At 39.7% G+C, this 23,923-nt stretch overlaps 1 long non-coding RNA gene across 1 annotated transcript; it reads left to right on the top strand.

Annotated features, from left to right (window-relative positions):
• The first annotated feature begins 337 nt into the window (after nucleotides 1-337).
• On the top strand, nucleotides 338-23,575 carry LOC126057320 (uncharacterized). Its single transcript, XR_007512459.1, has 4 exons — nucleotides 338-461; nucleotides 2,829-2,929; nucleotides 16,924-17,065; nucleotides 23,434-23,575. It is a non-coding gene; the product is annotated as an uncharacterized LOC126057320 (long non-coding RNA).
• Nucleotides 23,576-23,923: the final 348 nt, after the last annotated feature.

Here is a 23,923-nt window from a genome sequence, read left to right as displayed (position 1 = left end):
CTACTTTTGCAAGGTTAATTCTCGCATCTGGGCTGGAAAACATTCCCTTCCTGTCCCCTCTGGAATTTCTCCACATCAGGTATCCTCCTCTCCGTACCCATCTGTGGCATGGGACCCCTCCCTTCCAATGCCCTCCTGTGCTTTCTGTTCAGAGCACCCTTCTGGTCACCCTCCACCTCTTTGACCTCTTATTTCTCTGTCTTCTTCACTTGTTCTCCTTCCTGTTTACATTCTCTCTGGGCCTCTTCTTCCTTATTCATAAACTTCCTTATTTGTTAAACTGTATAACATCTAAGACACCAGTACTGAATGTGAAGATTTTGGTCAACTGCAGCTGTATCTCAAGGTTCAGTCCAAGGCCATCTCTTTGTCTCTGTCTTAACAGGCTCTATTGAAAGAACCCACTCAGTCTCAGATTTCTGCCTATCTCTGGACAAGATCTCTCTCTTGCCTATTTCCAGGTAGGTACCATCCTCTCTACAAATACTGGTAGCATCATTACTGCTCCAGTCTCTCCGTATCAAAGCCTCAGAAATATCTGTGATTCTTTCATGTTTCTATTATAACACCCATTGAGTTTCATTGTCAACATTTCTTACCTCTGTTCCTTCCTTTCCATTTTTTATATTCCCTCCTTCATCTTACAGTAGGGTCTTTTTCAAAATAATTATCTCTTTCTTCTAATAAGTTTTGCTCTAATTTTTCTTGCACACGTGAAATATATCCAGTGAACAGAATGTGAATATTTAACAATATTCTTGAGGGAAGCATAGACCTTTTACAACTTATCATAATGTCATTGATCTTTGCCTCAAGTGTGAACTGATTGTCTCTCTGATACTACGGATTGGGGGCCAAACCCATTGCCATTGAGTCGATTCTGGATTGAGCACAGTAGGGATGAATATTTGAGAAGATGAAGAGGTCAAAAGTCTGGCCTACAAAGGACATTTTTTGGTTTATTCAGAGTCAATGGCTAGGCTTTTGCCTTTATAACTGCACTGCAATTGGATTTTAGAACTAGAAAGGGCCTTAAAGATCATTTAGATTGATCACCTCTTCTTATAAGTGAGAAAAGTGAAATTTTGTAAAGTGAAGTCATTTGCTAAAGATAGAGCTAAGGTTAAATTCCCCATTACCAGACTCTTAAACCTCATCTTTGCCAATGAACTTCTGCCCACCACACCCCATTCAGCCTTATGATCTAGTCTTTGCCTTCTTATTCACTTTTTTTAAAAGTGGGAATTAGGTCCTGCCTAAAGATGACTCGACAATTGAAAATTAGAGTTAATGATTGTTTAAAAGAAAGTTTATAGAGATTGATCCTCCCAGATGTATATCCCTAAGAGCCTCTCCTTCCTAGGATATTTTTAATTGGTACCTCTGGCTGGGAGGAAAAAAAAGACAGAAGAATAAGGAATGAAACAGAATAAAGATCGTGAAGGAAGTTGAAGAAAGAGAACATAAAATACATTTGGACAATTAGGATAGGGAAAGCTTTTGAAACTATTTTCTCTTTCCCAACATTTATACCCCATCTTTTTATTACCTCCCTTTTGACTCCCTCTGAACTTCTGTGTGTGTTTAGTTGTGACTCCATCAAAAAAAATTTTTTTTAATCCACTGAAACATTGTACTAATTATTCATAAAAAATGGAGTACAGTTGCCTTATCTGTTGGATTAAAAAAAAAAAAAACCCATTTGCTGTCTAGTCAATTACAACTCACAGCAACCCTATAGGACAGAGTAGAACTGCCCCCTAGAGTTTCCAAGGAGCACCTGGTGGATTCAAACTGCTGACCTCTTGGTTAGCAAATGTAGCTCTTAACCACTACGCCACCAGAGTTTCCATCTGTTGGACAGGCAGGTGATGATATAATTAATGTTAATAGCTAATCATTCTGTGTTTGAGACTCTTAAGTTATATTCACCAGTTTCTTAGAAGGATTTGCATAGAATTTTCCACTGGTTTGATTCTGTACTTATCGTCTTCAATGAAGCTCTCCATGTAGATTGAATGCAGGGGTAATATGTAGAGAAGCAGATCAGATGTGCCGACCCTTGTTTCCCTCTTCAGTCCTAGGCAACCACCAGTATATCTTCTGTTTCTACACCAAAAACAAAAGCCACTGCCTTCAAGTCAATTCTGACTCATAGTGACCCTATCGGACTGAATAGAATTGTGCCATAGAGTTTCCAAGGAGCTGCTGGTGGGTTTGAACTGCTATCCTTTTGCTTAGCAGCCTGAACTCTTAACCAGTGCACCACAAGAGCTCTATAGACATGCTTTTTCTGGACATTTCATATTAATGGAACCATACAATATGTATTCTTTAGCACCTGGCTTTCTTTACTCAGCGTATTTCTGAGGTTCATCCAGGTGGTAGCATGTATCAGCGGTTCTTGATTTCTTTTTATGGCCAAATAATGTCCCATTATATGACTGTACCACATTTTATTTATTCATTCACTGTTCAGTGGATACCACTGAGTTTTTTATTTCTATTATTTTGCTTTATTCCTAGAAATACTATTTTGTTCTTTTCAAATCTTATGTCATGTTTTAGTTCCTTATTCTCTGCTGAGACCTGGAAGCATAACTTTCATTTCTTTAAACACAGAAAGCTGGTTATAGTTTCTGTCTGACAGTAGCAACATCTGAAGCCTTGGTGTTCTACCACTTCCCTTGATTCTTGCTCCTGGAGTCTAGTTGCTCTGTGTATCTAACTTTTCTATGTTAGCTGTTGCATTTGAAAATGTATTTGTAGAAATAATTTGAGATTGACAATTAAGGCACCCTTCTTAAGAGAGGATCTGTATGTATCAGATACCTGGAAACATCAGCAATATGAGATCATCTTAAGCAAATTCTCATGGTGGAGCTTCCTTGGACAGCCCAGGTGATTTGCAGCTAGGCCATAATTAAAGGTAAGAGCTGCTCTACGTAATTCACCCTCACCCTGAGATTTACCCTTACGGGTCTCAACTTATTATAGGAAGACTGTCCTGTTTTCCTCAACTAATGCAGACCCTTTTGTTACTATCCCAATTACCCCATGAAGCTGCCAAAGGGTTGTTAAATTTTTCTGTATGACAAATGTCCTGAAGGCAAAAGTTTCTTCCAAGTTTAAGTATCTATCTGCATAAGCAATTTCCCTTTAATATTGGCCTACCAATTCCTTACTGTCTTGATAAACTCTTTATATTTTTAAGACCACTGGAAATAATACTTTGTCTAGCTTTTTCAGTTGTTCGCAACTGGAGAGTGAGCTCTAATAGCCTAGCTCATGTGACCAGAAAAAGAAAATCCATCTCTGGTGCCTTATTTTTCTTCACTGCTTGGACTTAAGATTTGAGATTGTACTCTCTTGGGAAAGAGCATCACTGAGCAGGCCGTTTCTCAGGAGCACCCAGTGGCTTGCTGTGCACTTGTGGTACTCAGCCTCGCTGCTTTGGAGCGTGGATCCTGTCGACTCACATTCAGCAGGCTGCATCAGACTCTTTATGGTCTAATACAGTCTAACGGAAATTTCCACTCTGGCTTAGTCTCCTAAGGCTGCCATAACAAAGTACTACAACCCAGGTGGCTTTAAAGAACGGAAATTCGCTGTCTCACAGTTCTGGAGGCTAAAGGTCTGAATTCAGGGTATCATGGGGACGATTCTGTCTCTCACATGCTATTGGCTCTAAGGGAAGATGCTGCCTTGTGTTTTTCATCTTCTGATAGCCCTGGGAGTTTCTTGGTGTTCCTTGTTACATACCCTTACATGCTGTCTTCCCCCTGTGTGGCTGTTTCGTGTCTGTTTTCCCTTTTTATAGGGATTAGGATTGGGATCTACCCTACTCTGGTATGACCTCATTAATTTAACTGATAACAGAGGAAAAACCCTATTTCTAAACAAGGCCACATTAACAGACCCAGTGAGTAAACTTCAGCATCTCTTTGAAGGATACAATTCAATCCATAACACTCTCCGACTAGTATAATTGCTGAAGATACAATTCTTGGCAATGACTCAGACAGAGTTTGTATGATTGAAGTGCACTGTTTTGGAAATAGAACTTCAGGTTGGCTTCTCTTGATAGGTCAGCTCTTCCAAACCTTCAACTATTTAGTCAATTTCCAAAATCAGTAGCATCCATATCAGATCGCCAACATAACTAAGAACTAACTCCTAATAGTAAACATAAACACAAAGATCTTTCTGTTAGAAAACTATAGAGTGTCCTTAATAAAAAAAACACACACATATAATGTACAGTTTAGCTCGGAGAGGCCTTTCTTGGTCACCACCCAGCATACTGCCCTGATATCACTCTCCACAACAATCTAAATTTAGCTGCTTCATTGATTTGTTTGTTGTATGTACATCTCTTTTTCATCCTAAGAAAGCAGAGGCCTATTCTCCCTTATTTGGTGCTCTGTTCCCACCAGAGCCTAGCACAGTGCCTGGTTTGAGTAGATGCTCCGTAAATATTTACTGAACGAATTTGTACATTCAGTTGCCTGTTTGGAAAACCTGGTGGCATAGTGGTTAAAAGCTAGAGCTGCTAACCAAAAGGTTGGCAGTTTGAATCCCCCAGGTGTTGCTTAGAAACCCTATGGGACAGTTCTACTCTGTCTTATAGGGTCACTATGAGTCGTAATCAACTCGATAGTGGTGGGTTGGGTTTTCTTGCCTTTTTGAATACATGAGAATAGAAGGAGTGATCTAATAAATTCAACTCTCTGACAGCTGACATATCCATGCACACAAGGAAGGCTAATCTGTAAAATAGCAGCATTTAGACTTTGAGGAAAAGAGTTAGAAAAAGGCAAAAAGAACAGGAGTTTGTTGTTTCCTAGCGGAAGCTTGTCCATGAGGAGTCTTTTCCCATTCTTCCAACTTGCTCAGTTGGGCAGGCAGGTGGGGGTCTGTGAAGTGTCACCATGACCCGCTGCTTTCTATTCCAATAATTGCTTCTTTTTTAAGCCTCAAATACCCTGGACCCACTTTTCTTACTAAGCTTGACCCATGGCCATACGTTTCAGAAATAAACTTCACTGTCTTTAAATTGCAATCTTTCCTTTTTTTCACATGTGGTTAGAACGCAAGGCAGCCCTGTTTTTGCAAATTAAAAAAGTCATTCTCATTTCTGATGGTAGTTATACCAAAGTTACAACAGTTTTAAAACCCCCGGGTTCACACCATCTTACTAGTGGGGAAATAAGAGCTCGGGGATTGGGGATATCCTTCAGAATAGAGATGCTCAAATTTGGGATGAAATTGATCCCACAAGTTTATCTACGTAGGTGCTGGACTTTATGTATTATAATATTTTATTTCAGAAAGAAATGAGATACAGGATTCATTGGCTCATAGTAGCTAGGCAACTCTCCCCAGTAGCTCAAATATTCAAATGGAGAGGAACCTAAATGAATAGCATCATTTTCAGTTGGGAAGGATCCAGGTAATAAAAGCATTTGTTTTCTGCACACTGGGTTGATTTTGGCACCTAATTCTAATTCCTCTATGAGGTGTTCTTTTTAAGAGAATGGATGCATTCTTTTCCTGACACCCTGAGGCTGGGCTTCTTCTATTGGTCCATAGCACTGTGACCATGCTTTTACTGGTATATCCCACTCTGTATTGTAATCATTAATATTCCTTTTTTTTCTCTTGAGGTCAGGGAGCAAAGCCTGTTTTGCTCTTTCTCCAAAACATAAATCAGTAAATGTTTAATGGATGAATAAAGAAAAAATGGTAAATAGCTTTCCTTCATGTTTGCATCACATGTGTAATACTCATGGACTCCAAAAGAGACCATGTTAATAACGACCCCAAGAATTCAGACCATATATTCAAAACAAAGGATAAGTTGAAGAGAATGCATGCGTCTTAGCAGACAACTGCCACTCCACCCCTGTGCGCAAACTGTATTTCTTTTCAGAGTCTTTTGGGGGGGGGGTGGCAAAACCACCAGTAAGTGTATACCAAAACACAGCATGAAGGTTTAACCTTTGTTCAGAAACTAGACAAGAATTTTCCAGAGCACCAGATTGTTCTTGACCCCAAAGCTTTAAGACTATGGACAGAGTAAGGAATGAGGTTCATCAAGATCAAGAGCACAACTTGATTTTAGGACAGACCTGGGTTCCAATCCCTGTCTTTCCCCTGGATTTATATCTTTTGGAGCCTTACTTTTCTCATGTGCACAATGAGCATCCTGTAACATACCCACCATTTAGCATTGTTGTGAAGAATCAGTGAGGTATCTTAGCACTTAGCATAATATCTGGTACATGTTACAAGTTCAATATGGTAGCTTTTGTCAATTTTTATTCTCTTGTTTTAAAAATAGTCATGCTAATAATACGTCCTTGATTGAAATAAATACGTAAAATTTCTTCTTGAACGGTTTCACTGTAAATTGGTGTCAATAATCATAAGACCCAAATGGGTTAGGAAAAAAAAAAAAAAATTCTTTGACCAGAATGGAGCTGTTCTTTTGTCTGTAAGCCTGGCCCCATGCAAAAAATAGGACCCAGAATGGAATCAGGAGAAAGAAGAAGAGGGATTGATTTACGGACATCGATGCAGCTTTAATTAAAGCAAACCGTTTAGGGCGGCAGCATTTCTCAAACTTTAGTATACATCAGAATCATTTGAAGGGCTTGTTAAAACACAAAGGGTTACCACTCTTCCTCCCTAATTTGTGATTCTAGAGTTTGAGGTGGGTCTCAAGAATTTGCACTTCAAATAAAATCATGGAGAAATGTACTATTGATACCGCCAGTCTTGGAACCACACTGGTTGCACCTTGAAATGACCTGAGGAGCTCTACAAGATGTTGAGGCCTCGGTCCCAACACCAAGTTGTGATTTCTTTGGTCTAGGGTAAGGTCTGAGTACCAGGATTTTTAAAAGCTCCCCAGGTGATTCTAACATGCAGAAGTTAATCATCGCTGTCCTAGGGGATATTGCTTCTGGAATATTTTAGAAAAGAGGCATTCCATTATTCATTCAGTAAGTATCAACTGAGTACTTACTACAACCCCAGCCCTGTGCTCGGTGCAGGGGTTACATATATAAGCAAGACAGAGTGAGGAAGATTTCTCTATTGATAAATAATAATTTAAAGGGATTAGCATGACAATTAATATATATACAGAGAGCTGCTAAGGACTCTTAGGGTGTACGTGGAAGGCAATGAGGTTCAAGGAAGAAAAGGCTTTGTGGAGGGACGTGAACTTAGTTTTGAACCAAAGAACCACAAGCTCCATGTCCTATAGACAGAGAATGAGGGGAAGACTATTTCAAGGAGAGGGAACAGCATAAGCTAATACCACTTGTGAACAGACACAGTTTGTTCACAAGTATTCACAGGTGCCTGGAGCCTAGAGTGGGAGGTATGGAAGGGAAGTGGAGGAGAAGTAGGCTATGATTGGATTTTCATGCTTAGAGTTTATTCTATCAGCCCTGGGAACCATGAGAGTTTTAGGAAGAAAGTGATGCAAAGAGATTTGATCCCCAGTTATAGACAAGAGATAGGAAGGCCTCCCCGAGAAATATTTTCTAGATATATGGACAAATAGAACAACCAAGACACTAGCTTCCTTCTCTTTAGCCAATCCCTCAGCTTCTGGTTTGAATTGAGAAGGGAAAGAAGAATATCTTTATCTCCATTCCAAGACTACCTGCTGCAGATGTTGGGAGTGTGCAGGGAAAAATAGTTAATGGAAAGAAAGAAGACATCAGATAGGGAACCAAAGCAACCCCAACCCAACCTATTGCCCTCGAGTCGAATCCAACTCAGGGTAACCCCATGTGCTTTAGAGCACAACTGTGCTTCACAGGGTTTTCTTGGACGTGGTCTTTACTGAAGCTGATTTCTTTGCAGCACCACTGGGTGGATTTGAACCTTTGACCTTTCTGTTAGTAACTGAGAGCAAATCATTTATGCCCCCCAAGGACCTTTGGATAGGGGAGTGGGGTGGAAATGACGCTGAGGTTTGAACTAGCTCAGAAGTAGTTAAAAAAATAAAATAAAATAAAGCGGTGATAACAAGTTTCTCCAGCTGCCTGGGGAGCTGCTCTGAGGCCTTTTCCCAGAGAAGGGCAAAGGCTTTGACTAGCATATCCAGTGGCCTGCACTGCCACCTGCAGGTGGAAATCTGAAGCGTGGGCACTGGAATCAGCCTGGGTTTTATCTTCAGCTTTGGAGAAAGCCAGAGAGTGCCAGGAGGTGACTTGTACATATATGATCCACCTGCCTTCAAGCTGGGCCATTATCTTATTTTGTTGTTTACATTCCAGCCTAGTTTTCAAATTATCATTTTTTGGTGGATTTTAAAAGGTACATTTTCCCCCATGTTTTTACATCTCTGAAATCAGGATATATCTGGAAATCAACGGAGTGTCAGCTTAGTTGGTAGGGTTTTCTTTTCCTTTGTGATACATGAAGTAGCCTCTTACAGTGATGTCATCTGAGACTTAAGAAATATGGTTATATTAACTTTGCATATATGGGGGTGTGGCCTGATGAACAGGACATGTTTGTTTCTGCTGTCACCTTGAATCTCTAATATCCCTTCTTTCTGAATTTCCGGCTCCCCAGTACTTACTAACTATTTGATTTTCACCAAGTTAATCGTCTCTCTGAGTCTCAATTTCACCTTTAATACAACTTATCTTGCAAGGGTTTTGTGAGAGTTAAAGGAAATTATACCTAAAGGCCTTGAATGGGTGCTCCCTGGCACACCGAAGGGGCTCGCTCGCTAAAGGAGAGCTATTATCATTTACAAATTAAAGTCTCAGAAACAGATAGCAGCTCCTGCTACTACTTGAGTGAAAAGCATCCAGACAAAAACACTCTTAATTCTCTGAATATGCTGTCAAATCCCAAATGCAATCTGTGCCCTTTAGTCCTTGGGATTTGTGAGCGTGGCTGCTGAGTGGCTTGCTTTGCGTGGATAACAAAAGGCACGAGGGTTCAGATGGAGTCTACAGGGGCATTTCTTTTAAACGCACCTATTTGGATGTTTAAAGTCTTAAGGAGAACCCAGCTATCTTCGCCCACTGTAATTCAAAATCTCCTGTCACCAAACTGTGTTTTTTCCCATGTGCCCTTAAAACTACGCAACCTGATTTCTGTTTTATTCTGATAAACCTGGAAGTGCAGAGCCCAGCCTTTTAAGAATGACTGCTTTCAAAGTATTTTAGACGGCAGGACGTGAGATAGAAAATGACAATGATAACAGGTAATGCTATCACAGCCTGCTGGAGGCTGTTTGTTTCTCTCCGTAACAATCACGGGATAAAATAAAGCCAATGGCAGCCTCAGCCTCCCTAATTGCTGCCACAAGATGCAGGCGGCCTAGACTTGAAGCCCTGGACTTGAAGCTGTTGTTAGCACCACAGGAGGGCTGGTTCAGTGGAGCACCCGGATGGCGGTGGAGCTTAAGAAGATGGCTTGAAGTAGGCTTTCATGTTTGCTACATTGCTGGCCCTTGAACTCCCTAATATCCCGTCTCTTTCAAATGATATAAAATTGTACAGTTCAAGTTCTGTGCACAAATCCCAAGGAGAGAGAAACAGCTATAGAAAGGAGAAGAAATCAGAGTTTTTCATGGTGGCTGCCACACGCTTCCTTGGTAGCATCATTGCATTTCTGGGCTTGTGTTGATAAAAAAAAAAAAAAAGGAGGTGAAACGGGGCAGACGGGGTTCTTCTGGATGGTCCTTGCACCCCAGCCCCACCTTTCTATGCCAATCTGCCCCTGTTCCCGGGCACTGCTTTATTTTATATTCACAACTCTGTTATGTAGGCATTGTTGTTGTTGTTGTTAGCCAGTCAGCCCCTGACTCATGGTGACCCCATGCACAACGGAATAAAACACTGCCTGGTTCTGTTTATTTTTTACCTGTCTGCCCTTCAAGATTCCAATAATTGTGTTGAGATACCACAAGAAAAAATATTGGGATCTACTTGTATTCCTACTTCAATCAAAATATGATTTGAAATCCTGGAGGACGAGAACAACCCCTTACTATTATATGTATGTATATATGTAACCCAGAACTTATATATATATATATATATATATATATATATATATATATATATATATATACATATATAGGTTGTTGTTAGCTGTCATCGAGTTAGCTCCTGACTCATAGTGGCCTGTGCACAATGAAACAAAAGGCTGCCCAGCCCTGGGCCATCTCCGTCATTGGTTCCCAGTCAGACTGCTGTGATCTACAGGGTTTTCAATGGCTGATTTTTGGAAGTAGATTGCCAGGCCTTTCTTTCTAGTCCATCTTAGCCTGGAAGCTTTGCTTAAACCTGTTCAGCATCGTAGTAACGTGCAAGTCTCCACTGACAGGCATGTGGTGGCCACACCTAAGATGCATTGGCCAGGAATCTAACGTGGGTCTCTTGCATGGAAGGTGAGACTCTGCTACTGAACCATCACGGCCTCACCTAAGTAGGTATTAAGCTTATTTTGTATGTAAGAACCTCAGATAGATTAAGAATCTTGCTAGTATTTGATAAAATTTGAACCCATGTCTATGTGACATCAACATAGTTCTTTTTTTTCCATAAAACAGCCCTGACACACAATTTACCCTAGCCAAAGTAGAAATCACACCTACATCCATACCCACACTCCCCATGAGCTTTGTGGCAGGTGAGATAAATGTTTACAGTATTTACATATACAGTATGTTAACATCTGCTAATTTATTTACATCTCACAACAGCCTGGTGATATAAAACTATTGGCTCATTTATAGATAAGCAAGAGGCCCAAAGAACTGAAGTAACTGGTCCAAAGTTACACGGATCGTAAACAGCGCAGCTCATATTCTAACCCAGGTTTGATAATGTCATACCCCATGTGTTGCCAATAAAGCACAGCATTGTCATTTTTCTATTTAAACAGAATAAGCAAACATGCAAATTCTAGGGTATCACATTTCATTGGCCAAAATGGCTAATCCTTTGAAGTTTCCTAGGGTTTTGTACCAAAAAGAATTGGTTGACATTCGATCATTTCAGGAGGTGGTATATGATCAAGAACCAACTGTACTGCAGGAAGAAGACCAAGCTGAACTGAAGGCATTGGTGAAAATAAGGCTCCAAGAATTGATGGAATACCAACTGAGATGTTTCAACAAATGTATGCAGTGCTAGAAGTGCTCTCTCGACTATGATAAGAAATTTGGAAGACAGCTACCTGGTCTACTGATTGGAAGAGATTCATATTTATGCCTATTCCAAAGAAAGGTGATCCAACAGAATGTGGAAATTGTCAAACAGTATCAGTAATATAATATATATATATATATATATATATATATATATATATATATATATATATATATATATATATATACACAAGTAAAATTTTGCTGAGGATCATTGGAAAGTGGCTGCAGCAGTATATCCACAGAGAAATGCCAGAAATTCAAGCCAGATTCAGAAGAGGATGTGGAACCAGGGATATCATTGCTGATATCAGATGGATCCTGGCTGAAAAGCAGAGAATACCAGAAAGACGTTTACTGTGTTTTATTAACTATGCAAAGACATTCAATTGTGTGGATCATACCAAATTATGGATAACATTGTGAAAAACGGGAATTCCCGAACACTTAATTGTGCTCATGAGGAGCCTGTACATAGATCAAGAGGCAATTGTTCAAAAAGAACAAGAGGATACTGCATGGTTTAAAGTCAGGAAATGTGTGTGTGTCAGGCTTGTATACTTTCACCATTATTCAATTTGTATGTTGAGCAAATAATCCAAGAAGTTGGACTACAGGAAGATGAATGGAGCATCAGGATTGGAGGAATACTCATTAACAACCTGCGTTATGCAGATGACACAACCTTGCTTGCTAAAAGTGAAGAGGACTTGAAGTGCTTACTGAGGAATATCAAAGACCATAGACTTCTGCCTGGATTATGCCTCAACATAAAGAAAACAAAAATCCTCACAATTTGACCAACAAGCAACATCATGATAAACAGAGATGTCCAGGACGACAGAAGTTGTCAAGGATTTCATTCTACTTGGATCCACAATCAACACCCATGGAAGCAGCAGTCAATAAATCAAACAATGCATTGCATTGGGCAAATCTACTGCAAAAGACCTCTTTAAAATGTTGAAAAGCAAAGATGTCACTTTAAGGACTAAGGTGCACCTGACCCAAGCTTTGGTGTTTTCAATCTCATATGCATGCGAAAACTGGGCAATGAATAAGAAAGACTGAAGAAGAATTGACATCTTTGAGTTTTGGTGTTGGTGAAGAATGTTGAATACATCATGGACTGCCAAAAGAATGAACAAATCTGTCTTGGAAGGAGTACAGCAAGAATACGCCCTAGAAACAAACATGGTGAGACTTCATCTCACATACTTCGGATATGTTATCATGAGGGACCAGTCATGCTTGGTAAAATGGAGGGTCAGGGAAGGACAGGAAGACTGTCAATGAGATGGACTGACACAGCAGCTTCGACATTATGGGCTCACACAAAACGATTGTGAGGATGGTACGGGACCAGGCAGTGTTTTGTTCTGTTGTACGTAGGGTCACCATGAGTCAGAACTGACTGGACAGCACCTAACAAGAACAACAACAACAAGGTTTCCTAATAAACAAGGAAATTGGTGGGGATGGGGAGAGATGATGATAATTATTGAAGGAACCCTGGACTTCTTTTTCATGCTGTTTGTGTTCAGATTTAGAGATTGATTTCTCCTTCTGAATGCTTTCTTCACCTTTATCAATAATTGTAACACAATTAGAGGCACTCCATGAGCTTTTGAGAGAGGACATAACAGGGCTTTAGGGTCTGCTTTTTTTCTTTTTTTTTTTTTCCTATTATTTATTGCTTCTAGGATATGGACTCGTTTCTGGTCAATACCTAGCCCATTAATGTGGGTGTATTAAACTACTATTCCTTTTTCCAACCCACTGAAATAAATATCAACTGGCCTCATTGGTAAAGCAAATGTCAAGTATATGTCTTAAGTTTTCTCCATTCTATATTCCCCAGAACAACACAGGGATTGTCAAGGTGCATGTCACTTAGAATGTTTTCTTGGCTGCAAGTAACATGAAACATAGGTCCAAGGTGTCTTAAATAATATGAAAAAAATTGTTAGCTCTCATAACAAGAAGTTCTGAGATAGGGCAGCTTCATGGTTGTTTAATGGAACAGCTCGACCATATCACCAAAACCTGGGTGTTGACAGCATCAGCAGACATCTTGCCATGTGTCCCCTTTTATCATCAAGGAAAGCCTTTCCAGGAAGTCCCAGGAAACTTCAAATCCCACCAGACAGAACTGTGTCGCATGCCCTTGCCTAAACCAATCCCTGGCAAAGGGAATGGGGCCACCATGATCAGCTTAGACCAATCAGGAGTCACTTCCTGGAGCTCGGGATGAGATCGGTGTCCTTTCAAGCATAAGGTGCCATAGAGGAAGGACAATATCTGAAAAAAATTACAGTTTTGCAAGATTGCCATATGTACCACCAGAAATAGAAATGCCACCTGTTGGAAAAGGTGTTTTTGGTTTTAGGGTCTGATTTGGCTCTGTTGTCCCCCTGCTGAGGTCATGATATAATGGAAACAGTAAAAACATATATTTAATAAACACCCTTGACCAAAGCTCTTCTCTTATTAGAGTGGGGAGAGGGACTAGGGTACCACAACATGTTTTCTGCAAGTGTTTATGCAAGGGCAAATAGTTATGTTCCTAACCAGAACCAATTACCATCATGTGTATCAGATGGCATTGGAGAAAACACAGGCATTTATGGGATCTGGCAGAGGGGAGGTTGAGTAAGGGATACATTTTGTTGGAGTTTAGTGGGGTGTGTATATGTGGTTTGTAGTTGATGTGTGTTTAGTTAAGTTACTGGTAACCGTTTGAGCGTAGGAATGGCCTCCAGGAATGCGTACGCTGACCACCATGCTTACTCAATGGGCATCCTCTCACCGAGGTAGGAGGCCATGATTTTTCTCAGGATGGATGTGTTCTACTGCATTTGGCACCAGAAGCATAAAAGTAGTAGAGGAGAAGCCAAGGTTTGAAATGTATGGAGCCTGGAGTCCATCTGTGAAAACTTCTTCAGATCATCAAATATGTACAATTGATGGCGGAAGACAATCTCATCAATATTAATCAAAATGGAGGTTCCCTCCTCTTAAGAACATGCTCAAGAACACAGTGTATACAATTATAATGTCGTATATTTTTTCCGTGTTGATGGGAATTGTATGGAATGTGATTTTTCAGATTTTCTGTTTGGAAGGCACCATCCTGCACTGGTGCTATAAACAGTGAGCATATCCATGTCTGCGTCTGAACTGAACTTATATGGTTTATGCATTCCAACTGCCAATAGCGAAACAAATTTGATCAATAGTGTTAGAGCAAAGACTAACTTATCTTTTTATTTTCTTTACGGAAAAAGATTATAAATTTGTATATTTATAATATATGGAGAGATGATCAAAGAATATGAAGCTAAAAAATGTAGTCAAATGAAAGCAACGTACAATACAGATGTGTATCAAGCAGTTATTTTGTAAAGAATATTTTGCCATCTTTCTGGATTTTGGGGACATTTGAGTTATTTGTTCACGTATTTCATTTATATTTTTTTGTGATTTCTTTTCACAATGTAAACAAATGTTCACTTTTGTACCTAACTTGACATGTACATGTTTGTATCTGTTCTTAAGAAGTCTTTAAATTAGGTGAAATTTATTTCCCAATTTTGGATCTGAGCTTGAAAAAATGTTATAAAAATCCTATAAGGACGTATAGGAGTCTACGTGTAACTTTAAGCACCATGGAACCCTAAAAGATTTAAAAAGAAAAGATGGACACATTTCACTTTATAAATATTAAATAAAAGCTTTTGTATAAGGAAAGACGACTTCAACAAAGACCAATAGAAAACAACAGATTTGGAAAAATATGTTTGCAACCCAGATAGCAGAGAGAATGCTAATATCTAAATTATACGAAGAAATCTCGCAAACTGATGAGAAGGAAATGAATAAACCATTAGAAAACAAATGACAAAGAATATGAAGTGTCAGAATTTCTTTTAAGCACATGCACTAAGCCACCAAGCAAATTTTAGCAGCTAGTAAAGCATCGAAAACATACCAACTCCAATCTATAAACACAATAAATTAGAGAACGGTAACAGAATAACAAACAATCCTATTCATATGGAAACGTGAAATACAATTCTAAGTAACTTATGGATCAAAGAAAGATTCATCATGGGAATGAAGCAGTTATTGAGAATTGGACAATAATGAGATATCTCGTATCAAAAATTGTGGGACGAGCCTGAAACAAGAGCCTTAAATGTTTACATTAGAAAAGACAGACAGAATGAATGAGTTAAGTGACCACCTCAAGAAATTGTTTTTAAAAACATACTATGATCAAAGAACGAAGAACATAAATTAATGAAAAAGAACACAAAAATGCAATACAGGGTATACAAAAATCAACTGATTAATAACATAGAAAACTGTTACGCAATTGAGCAAGAAAAGAGAGAAAAGACATGAATAAACAATATTAGGAACTAGAGAGGACACAATTAAAGGTGCAAAGAAGATAAAAAGCTATGGATGAATTTATACTAATAAAAACAGACAAATGGATAAATTTTATATAAATTATTTCTGGTTATAGCTATCAAATGTTCTAATTATATTTGTAGCTTACCGCAAATGTGATTCAAAAAGAAATAGACATTAGAATGGACATGGAACCATTATAAAATTCTTAAATAAGGAAATATAAATCAATCCCGCCAATTGACAGCTAGGTCTGATATCTTAGGAGCCAATTCTTGCAAAAAATCAAGAAATAGATTATCTCTATCTCATACTTAGTATTTCAGAGAATAGAAGAGGAAGGAAGGTTCCCTAATTTATTTCATGAAACCAATAAGAACTTTGACACTTAAACTGCAGAAGAACAATAAAAAAAAAAGTTTTAAGGCAGTGTCGCTCATATACTCAGAAATTCTGAATAAGTATGAGTAAACCGAAGCTACTGTTTTATTATTTTTAAAGCCATTATAATTAAGGTGGATTTATCATGAGAACCCATGGCTGATTTAACTTGAGGGGGGAAAAAAAAACCTATGAACAATTCGCTACATTGATTAATTAAAGGACCTTATCTATCTATCTATCTATACTTAATAAGATGGAAAAAAAATTCGATAAAATCCAACACCCATTCAAGATTTACACAGACACACACACACCCCTGCATACACTAAGTATAGAGTTAAAAATTTTTACATGTTAACATTATCCAGTTCAACCCTACAAAAAACCGTATACTCAATAGTGAAATGTTAGAGCCATTCTCTTTAAAGTTAGGATCAAGGCCAAGATACTCTCTCCTTGGAAACCCTATGGGGCAATTCTACCCTGTCCTATAGGGTCACGTGAGTTGGAATTGAGTTGACCGCAGTGGGTTTGGGTTTTTTTTTTTTTTTTTTTTTTGAGTTGTCTATGAAATCACTGGGTCTTAGAATTTTAGAAGTCACAAAAGAGTAAACTGCCATCTGAATGTAAACTTGTAATGTTCCAGATTGCAAAACCAAGTGACTGTTCTCTACAGTCTTGGCTAGAAAAGGTCCTTGGGAAATATAATTCCATTTACCTTAAGAGGCTTTGGGTCAAAAAATAGCCTGGGTTAAGTGGTGACTTTTGCTCATTTGAAATTCCTCTAAGTTATGTTTTCTGCCTGGGTAGTTCTCCCCTTGTTGTGGTTGTAAATCTCCGCTTGGCTCTAGTCTGGGTTTCCTAAGTACAAGCACTGAACTGCTGCCCACTTGTCCCATTGCTCACTCTGGCCCTCCTCTACCCAGCAAGCCCGCTTCTTCCCTGTGAACTCAGTAGGGCCCTGAAGATGAAGTGTGTGTACCACAGCGCCACAGTGTGGACATCAGTGTTCTAGCAGCCGGCTGAAGACACCTTATGAAGCTCACTCTGGCCAACAGGTTCTTCCAGGTAAGTAGGTGCAGCTCGTACATACCGGACTGATGCGAGTAATCAGTGAAATCATGAGGGGGGTTGGAAGAGAGAGGTTACAAGTGAGACAAAAATTACCATAAAATCCTTGGTTTCTGTATTTCGGGGCGGGGGGTGGGCGTCAATCTGGAAGCTGCTTTTTCCATGGCTTTGGTGCACCTCAGAGTGGCACAGAAAGAGATCCAAAGCCAAGAGAACACAAAATAAAGATGGCTTTTTCCAGGGTGAAAAATGCTTGCATCACACAGCTTTGCAAATTTTACTCTGCAAAAGAGGACCGCCTACATCATGTGCAATTAAACACAGATTGTTGTTAGTTGCTCTTGCGTCAGCTCTGATGCATAGCGACTCCATGCACAACAAAAGGAAACAATGGCCAGTCCTGCACCATCGTTACCATTCCTTGGTATGCCCGAGTCCGTCGTTTCGGTCACTGTATATTTTAAGTGACTTCTAACCTAGGGGGCCCCTCTTCCAGCACTATATTGGACAATATTCTGTTGTGATCCATAGGATTTTTTTTTTTAATTTTCAGAAGTAGATCTCCAGACCTTTCTTCCTACTCTGTCTTAGTCTGGTTGCTCTGTTGAAACCTGTCCACCATGGGTGACCCTGCTGGTATTTCAAATAAGGTGACATACCTTTCAGCATCACAGCAATGTGCAAGCCACCACAGCACCACAAACAAACGGGTGGTGGAAAACAGCTAAATTTATAGGACTATAGCCGCTATGATGTCTGTACTTAAGAACAAACAGATTGGAGCATTTATAGACCCTTATAGGGTCTATAAATATGAGTCGGAATCGCTGGGATCATAGGGTTGCTATGAGTTGGAATCAACTCGATGACAACAGTTTTGTCTTTTTTTTTTTTTTTAATCTTTCTGTCAAAGAGCCCTGGTAGTGGAATGGGTAAGTGCTCAGCTGCTAACTGAAAGTTGCAGTTTGAACCTACCCAGGTGCTCTGTGGGAGAAAGGCCCGGCTATATTCTCCTGTAAAGATTACAGCCTAGGAAACCCTATCAGGCAGTTCTACTCTGTGGCGTGGGATCACCATGAGTTGAAATTCACTGGACAGCACCTAACGACAGTAATCTTTCTGTCACAATTTAGCATCCATTGCACTGATAAAAGTAAATGAGCAGCCAAAGATGGGCAGCCTGGGTTGCGGAAAGTCCCAGATGAGGTTCATCAGAACAAAATGACAAAGGAGTCACAGTGCAGAGTTCAGCTCCTCATGGGAGTTGGCAGCAGTTCCTCAGTGGAGAGGATTGCTCGGTAGCCTTGGAACTCTACTGTCTGGTACACAGAGTTTGGTGTCTAGTTGCTTCATGCTGAAGTTGATGTTTGCTCAGTCATTCTGTCTCTTGGCATGCTATTAGTCTTTACAATGGTCTAGGTACAAGAATATCAGCAGAGATTACTAACAGATTAGCAATCATACTCTAAAATATAGACCAAGCAGGTGATATTAACAAATGAAACAAGATGCCTAAAAAAAATCGAAAGCGGTCTCAGCAGGGTGATTTTGATAGATGTTATCACTGAGGGAATTGTAGTCTGCCTTTTTTTTTTTGTCCGGTGTTGCCAGATCTAATTTTTCAAGAACTGACAATAACCTGGATTTTGATGTGAACCCTGTAGGTTTTTAAATGTTGACATGAACATATGAGGCCAACACTCCACTGGCCAATTTAAACACATTTGTTTTCCAGGTGAAGCCCATAGGCCTTCCGTCTGTGATGCTTGCTACAGATGGAACTGGGCCAAAGAGAGCTGACTTCTCATTATAAACTAGATGCAGGTCCCAAATTTCGCAGACCAGTGAGCAACACTCCATCTTCAGCAACATTCTGCTCCCCCAAGTTTATTTGTAAGAAATACTACTGTTTGGTGCCTATTTTCACAGTATTTTCTCAACTGTACATTTGTAAGCCTCAAGTATTTTAGGGAACTGTCCAATATAGTAGTTTCAGGTTATGTTTTGAATGCCAAATAATTAAAAAATAATAGACACCAATATCAACTTATATTCAGATCCAAAGTTGCCTTAGCTCAAGAATGGCAAAAAAAAAAAAAAACACCCCACTTCTCCTGATGTTCCCCTGATCGGTTTGTATGTGCTGCCTGGCGTGTAGTGATGACAGGGGGCCTCAGTTGGGAAGGACACAGGAACAATCTCTGGCGTCTGCATTGTGGCAGGGCCAGGTGGGAGCCCTCCTCCAGGTAAGCGCTCTGTGTCTCTCCTGAACATTTTAACTGTTGTTAGCTTCTGTTGAGTCGACTCTGAGTCTGGACAACCTTATGTACAACAAACAGAGGAAATGTTGCCTGGCCCTGTGTCATCCTCAGTCTCACCAGCATGTTTGAGTCCATCGCTTTGGCTGTTGTTCTGTTCTATCTCACTAAGAGCCTCCTTCACCCTCCTTGGCTCCACTTCATCGAACTTAATGTCCTCTTCTAGTGATTGATGTCTCCTGATGATGTGTCCAAAGAAAATGAATTTGACAATGATCTGTTGTGATCCATAGGGTTTTCACTGGTTAATTTTTGGAAGTAGATCTCCAGGCCTTTCTTTCTAATGTCTTAGCCTGGAAGCGCCACTGAAACCAGTCCACCATGGGTGACCTTGATATTTGAAATATCTGAGTAGTAATGGGCCAGAGTATAAATGGGTTCATAAATATTTAAACTCCTGTTACATGGAAGGGACATTTGTAGGTATTGGGAATTCAGAAGTGAATAAAACAGACAAAATCCCCTGCCCTCATGTAGCTTAATTCTAAGGGGGCTGGGGGAGAGACTAAAAAAACAAGCAACAAAAATAAATATGTTACATAGTGGAGCCCTGGTGGTGTAGAGATTGAGAGCTTGGCTGCTAACCAAAGGGTCAGCAGCTTGAATCCACCAACTGCTCCTTGGAAACCCTATGGGGCAGTTCTACCATGTCCTATAGGGTTGTGATGAATTGGAATCGACTCAATAGCAACGGTTTTTTTTAATAGTGTCTTACGAGATGTTAAGAGCAATGGAAAAAAAATGAAAAAGGGAAGAGAAATGAGTGTGTGTGTGTGGTAGATTGCAAGTAATTAAAATAAAAAGCTAGAGTCAGAATACTCAGATCATCCAATAGGCTTTGGTTAGCAAAGTGTTTTTAGAAATGGAATGAGCATACACCTGCAGTCCTCCACCATCCTTTACTGTCTTACCTGAGTCTCCACCACTTACCACATTTTCACTACCTCTGTGGTCTCTGAAGCTACTGGAGGTGCTTCTCTCCACTCCCAGCATAAATTAACATGTTCAATATCTGGTTATCATTTAGGGGGTACAATGTGAGTCACAAATCTAATCAGTTAAGGAATACACAGACAAAAACTCAGTGATTAAATTCCTGCTTCCTAGATGCTCAGATATACACTTGAAGGGTTGTAGTTTTCCTCAACTAATGCCATTTAGAGAGTCTCCAAGCACAATCACCAACCACACAGGAGGAAAAGGTCTTTGGTTCCATGCTTCAACCAAAGAAGCTCAGGGAAACCCAGGCCAGAGAGGATGGAGCCAGAGAGAGTGCAACACAGATCCCAAACTCAGGTTTCTTGAGTGGAAAAAATTAGGGACAATTTTTCAAATAAAAGGACAAAAGAAACTATTCTCTCTGAACAGAAGAGACAGTAAGAAAATCAAGGGAAGTTTTTCCCATAATGCTTTGCATTTAGCAGGTTCTCACAGAATTAATTTAATTTGGATAAAATGTTCTCAACTTGGTACAAGGACCTTTTTTTGATGCTAGCCCTTTGCCTGTTTGAAGTAGTACAAAATGCCTCAGAGGAATTTTTTGTCACCTAAAAATTGTCTTTTAAGTAAAGGTCATGGTGAGAGTCTTAGGCATAAAAGTTAAAATCAATTAAAATAATCTTTTCAAAAGCAAAGTGTGTATATCAACAGGTGGATAGGATATCTGTACTTGGAACGTTTGTACTTGGAACTTTTCCTAATGGGCTCTTTTTTTGTGATTCAGTGTTCTATGTTCATGGTTAGCTTATAAAGTAAGAATAAATTAAAATGTCCACAATAATTCTCTGCAGCTCAGATAGCAATGATCAGGATTTAATTGAGGATTTTTTCAACTCCAGTTTTCTAGCTCTTGGTCAAGTGGGAACACCATCAAAATTGGTTTAATCCTTTGAGGGGCCAGGAGGTGTATATGCCCGTGTTACATTTTTCCACCCCTGGAGGTTTATTGGCAGGCCTTTGAACCACTTCAGTATGTTCTGGTGTGGTGGTGGATATTGGTGCAACTGCCTAAAGAACAAGGGAGTTGGTCTGCACCACATTTGAGTGTTGAGAGCCATTTGTATGAGGGGAACCTTCCCAGAGGAGTGATTGTGTGAAACTTTTGTGTCTTTTGGTTTCTGAACAGTGAGATGAGGCCTGCAAGTATGTTTACTATTTCCTTTGTGTTCTTGGCAAGGTATGGTTACCAGCATTCAGAAATATTCAAGGAAATGAGTTATTTTGGGGTGAAAACAGTTTGTGATGTACTTCCTGGGCCATGGGATCAGTGTGCCCCACAAATGTGATGTGCTCATGGAACATGGGACCAATGTGGCCCACTCTAAATCACACTGATAGCAATTATGTGCAGCAAGTGCAATGTTTACTTAGTGTGTATTTTTGGAAAGTTGAGTAAGATATTTTATGGCTCAAGTGTAGACGGGAAGTGTGATGAGCCATGGGACCCATATGTCACATATATGTGATGTGCATCTTGGAATATGGGACTGATATGTCCCACTTACAATCGGCACACCATTTTCTCACATAATAAAAAACTGCCAACAAACAATAATTCAGCATTCATTCCATTAGTAAAAAAAAAAAAAAATAGCATCACCCAAAAATAAAAAATAATAATAATTCACTCACAAAAGAGTTAAATGGCTAATACTAACCAAAGAGAGATGCTACACCTGATATACTTGTTATTAAAAGAAAAAGAAAAAGTCAAGGAAGCTTCCTAGACACATCCAAACACCTTGAGGGACTAAGTTATTGGAGCTGAAGGCTGGGGACCTTGGTCTTGGGGGACATCTAGGTCAACTGGATAACATAGTTCGTAAAGGAAATGTCCTACATCTTATTTTGGTGAGTAGCATCTGGGGTCTTAAAAGCTTATGAATGGCCATTCAAAATATAGCTATTGGTCCCATCCAGTCCAGAGCGAAAGATAATGAAGAAAACCAAAGACACAAGGAAAATATTAGTCTAAAGGACTAATGGACCACATGAACTACAGCCTCTACCAGCCTGAGCCCAGAAGAACTAGATGGTGCCCAACTACCACCACCAACCACTCTGACAGGGTCCTGAACAGAGCGGGAGAAAAACTTAGAGCAAAATTCAAATTCACAAAAAGCGATGAGACTTACCGGTCTGACAGAGACTGGAGGAACCCCTGAGAGTATGGCCCCCAGACACCATGCTAACTCAGAACTAAAGCTACTCCTGAAGTCCTCCTTTCAGCCAAAGATTAGACAGGCCTGTAAAACAAACAGTAACACACATGAGGAACGTATGTCTTAGTTCAATCAAGTGTACAAGACCAAATGGGCAACACTTACCCAGAAGCAAAGATGAGAGGGCAGGAACAGGAAAACTGGACAAATGGACACAGGAACCCAGGGTGAAAAAGGATAGAGTGCTGACACATTGTGGGGATTACAACCAATGTGACAAAACGATGTGTGTATTAACTCCTTTGCACTATAAACTTTCACCTAAAGCACAATGCAATGTAAAATATATATATAAAAGTGGAATCACAAAACTGGGTAACAAATTGGAATTAAATGACTATGAAGATGAATGGCAATGTTGCACTGGAGTGTTCATTGATGTTCCTTGCATAAGGTTACAAGGAAGGAAATGACATGTGGGTCACGAAGCAAAGCAAATATATTTACTGCTATGTTGAACTAGACATACTGTATTAAAAACAAAACAAAATTAAAAAAAACATTGGTTGTTGAATTGATTCCAACTCATGGCAACCCCTTGTGTTATAGAGTAGAACTGCTCCGTAGGGTTTTCTTGGCTTTAATCTTTACAGAATCAGTCCACCAGACCTTTCTTCTGCAAAGTCACTGGGGTGGGTTCAAATTGCCAACCTTTAGGTTAGCAGTTGATTGCAAACTACTTGTGCCACGCAGGCTCTATCATGCCTGTTATTAGATGCATTCTTTCACCCAGTTAGGATGTAAACTAGATCACTGATGATCTTGCAGTGTAAATGAACAAGTGAACTTCTGAAGGTGAAATGATTTGCTTTGCCCATTTATTCAGCACAGAAAGTGTGGAGATGAAAGCCCCGGTCTGCTTGTTCCTCACTTCAGAGCTGTGTGGGAGAGGGCGGCATCTCTTCACCAAAGCCATTGTTCCCCAGGGCAGAGCTGCAAACAGCTATATAGCCAGGATGAATCTGCAACAAAATGAGAAGAGAAAGGGTGATGTAGTAAGTTTTACATAAAGCTAATATTAATTTTAAAAACTGTCCTTTATTCTGAGATTTTTATCATGAAATTAAAAAAGTGTACGGTAAAGGGTTTTTGTGTGAGTATATGTTTGTACCTAAGGCAATCTGAATTTACCTCTTTTATCAATCTACTGATTTTTTTTAAATGTATTCTACTGATAAAGTAAAAGTCGAGGACAACTGAACTAAAAAAAGTCACGTTATTCTCTTCTCAAAACATTAGACTGGACTTCAACTATAAAAGATCTATTGTTATTGTTGTTAGCTGCCATTGAGTCAGCCCCTAACTTGTGGGGACCC

Source organism: Elephas maximus, chromosome 13 (assembly GCF_024166365.1).
Source record: "Elephas maximus indicus isolate mEleMax1 chromosome 13, mEleMax1 primary haplotype, whole genome shotgun sequence".
Taxonomy (NCBI): domain Eukaryota; kingdom Metazoa; phylum Chordata; class Mammalia; order Proboscidea; family Elephantidae; genus Elephas; species Elephas maximus.
This window is presented reverse-complemented; position numbering and strand designations above follow the sequence as displayed.